Below are 3,985 nucleotides of genomic sequence, written 5' to 3'. Positions count from 1 at the left end.
TGCAAGTATTACAAACTGGCAGTAGTAGTGATAAAGCTGTAACCCCACAAATATTAAGGATGCCCCCACCCTTTTAAGTCAAATGGCACTATCAGGTAAGTGTTGGATTGCTAACTGCAAGGTCAGTAAGCAAACCCAGCAGTTCTTCTCTGAAGAATGCTCCCAGAAAGGTTTGCAGCCTCTCAAAGCCCTTTAGGGACACTTTGAATCAAAATGGACTGCTTGGCTCTGAATGGAGAGTATTGACCAAATATCCAGATAAGTATGTAAAAAATAAAATAATAAAACCTGCTTCTATTTGAATAATTCAATTAAGACTCTACAGATCAGGGCTATAAAAATCATCCTTAACCAAATTTCTCCAAGGAAAGTTTGAGGAAAACAGGGATGTCGCTAATAAAATTGAGAAGGAACAAAAGTAAAGAAGTTCAGATTCTGCAGACAAAACATGCAGGAAGAGAGAGGGCTGTCTCCACTCCCTGAACTTCCAGCTGTTTTTGGACACCTGTTCCAAGGCTTTGCATAATTTTTTTCCAATGGAATGACTCCACAAGTTCAAAACTAGAAATGTCTTAATATTTTCCTTGGATGGTTGCTTTTTATATATAATAAAGTGCAGCCATGTTCAAGAGTAACATGTACCAGCAAGCAGAAAGCTGAGACCATGAGCCGGTTTAGGAAGGACCTACTTTGAGTTTTTTAAACTAAAATTTAAATTCCTCTCAAATGAAGAGAATACCTTTCTTCATGGGGCAGGCTGCTACTTCAGCCAAACCTCTGGAGAGCTTTGAAAAGTTCAGATTTTTTTTTAATTGCCAATTATTTAATTTGACATGGATCAGTATTCATGGAAGCAACAGTCAAGAAATCAAATGATGTTGCATTAGACAAATCTGCTGCAAAAGGCCTCTTTACAATTCTGAAGAACAAGCATGGCACTTGGAGAACTCAGGTACACCTGCCCCAAGCCATGGTGCTTTTTTTTGTTTTTTTTAATCATGTTATTGGGGGCTCATACAACTCTTATCACAATCCACAAATATATCAATTGTGTAAAGCACATTTGTACATTCATTGCCCTTATCATTCTCAAAACATTTGCTCTCCATGAAAGCCCCTGGCATCAGCTCCTCATTTTTCCACCTCCCTCCCCATTCCCCCTCCCTCATGAACCCTTGATAATTTATAAAGTATTATTTTGTCATATCTTGCTCTGTCCGACATCTCCCTTCACTCACTTTTCCATTGTCCATCCTCCAGGGAGGAGGTTATATGTAGATCCTTATAATCTGTTCTCCTATTCTATCCTACCCTCCCTCCACCCTCCTGGTATCACCACTCTCACCACTGGTCCTGAAGGGATCATCTGTCCTGGATTCCCTGTTTCCAGTTCCCATCTGTACCAGTGTACATCCTCTGGTCCAGCCAGATTTGCAAGGTAGAATTGGGGTCATGATAGTGGGGGTGGGGGTGGCAGGGTGAAGGAAGCATTTAGGAACTAGAGAAAAGTTGTATGTTTCATTGTTGCTACACTGCACCCTGACTGGCTTGTCTCTTCCCCATGACCTTCCTGTAAGGGGATGTTGAGTTGTCTACAGATGGGCTTTGGGTCCCCACTTCGCACTCCCCCTCATTCACAATGATATGAGTTTTTGTTCTTGATGCCTGATACCTCATCTCTTTGACACCTCGTGATCACACAGGCTGGTGTGTTTCTTCCATGTGGGCTTTGTTGCTTCTGAGTTAGATGGCTGCTTGTTTACCTTCAAGTCTTTAAGACCCCAGATGCTATATCTTTTGATAGCTGGGCACAATCAGCTTTTTTCACCACATTTGCTTATGCATCTGCTCTGTCTTCAGGGATTGAGTTGGGAAGGTGAGCATCATGGAATGCCAGTTTAATAGAACAGCGTGTTCTTGCATTGAGGGAGTACTTGAGTAGAGGCCCAATGTCCATCTGCTACCTTAATACTAAGCCTATAAATATATACACATAAATCTATTTCCCCATCCTCATATATAAATATATTTACGTATGTACATGCCTTTATTTAGACCTCTATAAATGCCCTATGCCTCCTATCTCTTTCCTCTATTTCCTTTTACTTTCTTCTTGTCCCACTATCATGCTCAGCCTTCATTTGGGTTTCAGTGATTCCTCTTTGTTACATTCCCCTTGATCATGCCCTACCAGGCCTCCTACACCCTCCTCATCACCGATTTGGATCACTTGTTGTTCCCTTGTCCCTGGGTTTGTTAACATCACTTCCTTTCTAGTAGCCCTCTTTTAAACTCTCTAAGGCCAGCTATTGGCCACAGTTTTCCTAGGTGACCACAACTAGTCTCAACTTTCATCTGTGTGTTTAAAACTACTAAGCTTAATCCCCATCTCTGATCTCTTCTCAAGACTCCAAATAGACAAATATGACTGACTCCACTTCAAAATCAATACTGACCCTGTTCACCTCAGGGTTATTACTCTTGAACAAGTTCCTATCATCATTCACCTGGAACACTCCATTATGAATCTCTGGCTTCTACTCCTGGCCTTCTCTGAACCATTTTCCACTCAGGAACCACTATGTTTTAAATTTATAAATAAGATCCTGCTACATCCCTGCTTAAAACTCTCCATAATTCCTCATTATAATAAAGAGAAGTTTTCACTCTTTGGACTATAAATCATGTATAATCAAGACTCAACTTCCTTTCCAGTATCATCTTCAATCATTCATCCCTTGATAACTGTAAGATATTACAAAATAATAAGTTATAAATCATCAAGGGTTCATGAGGGAGGTGGGAGCAAGGAGGGAGGAGTAAAAATGAGGAGCTGATACCAAGGGCTCAAGTAGAAAGAAAATGTCTTGAGAAGAGGAGGGCAACAAATGTACAAATGTGCTTGACGCAATGGATGTATGTATGAATTGTGATAAGGGTATGTTTCAAGTTGGCAAGACCATGATCCGCAGTGGGTGAGCGATTATGATTGTCATCCTTCATTTAGTAGAATAATTATTTTCATGATGCGATCTGCTATAAGGAGACACTCAACTGAAAGCTTCCTCAGAGATTTGGCATGCTTCCAATTTATATATGGACTTTCTGGTCAAGTTCTCTGTTTTTTTTGTGGGATCTGGATCCTCTTTCTTGCACACTATCTGACCTCTGGTTCTTCTGACTTTAGCCTGAGATATGGTCTGTTGATCCTGACTGCCATCCCATTTGCTAATCTTTGGTTTATCAGGACCTGGAGCTATGTGAGCGGAGAGAGCCCTCCAGCCTAAGACTTGTTGGCCCCTGCAATAGAACAGGCCATTTCTTAATCTAGCAATCTCTGCATCTCTCCAACTCTCTCCGTTGCTCTCCCTCTCCCTCTCCTTTTCCACCCTGTCTCTGTACACACGTATATGTACATTAATGTGAGGTGCCTTTGAGCCAGCTTCGACCCTATCCACACAGAAGAAAACACTGCATGGTGCTGTGCCATCCTCACGATCATCCCCATGCTTAAGCCTATCAATGTAGCCATTGTGTCAATCCAGCTCCCTGAGGGCCTGCCTTTTTTGTACTGCCCCTCCACTTCACCAAACATGATGTCTGTCTCCAGGGTCTGCTCTCTCCTGACAACAGGCCCAAATATATGACAAAGTCTTGGCATCCTTACCTCTAAAGAAAACTCTGGCTTTCCTTCTTCCAATATAGATCAGTTTGTTCTTTTAGCAGTCCATGGTACTTTCAGTATTCTTCTCAAGCACCACAATTCAAATGCATCTAATTCTTCTACAGTCTTCCTCATTCTATGTCCAATGTTTGCGTACATATGTACAAATGCACTTTACACAATTGATGTGTGTATGGATTGGGATAACAGTTGTATGAGCCCCTAATAAAATGTTAAAAAAGAAAATAAATAAATAAATAAATAAATAAAAGGAAGCTAGAGGACTGATCGTCTCCAGAAGTAAGAATAAAACAGAAATTA

This window comes from Echinops telfairi, unplaced genomic scaffold, assembly GCF_000313985.2.
Source record: "Echinops telfairi isolate 266 unplaced genomic scaffold, ASM31398v2 ScPeMD7_6;HRSCAF=24_1, whole genome shotgun sequence".
Taxonomy (NCBI): domain Eukaryota; kingdom Metazoa; phylum Chordata; class Mammalia; order Afrosoricida; family Tenrecidae; genus Echinops; species Echinops telfairi.
Note: the sequence above shows the minus strand (reverse complement) of the source record.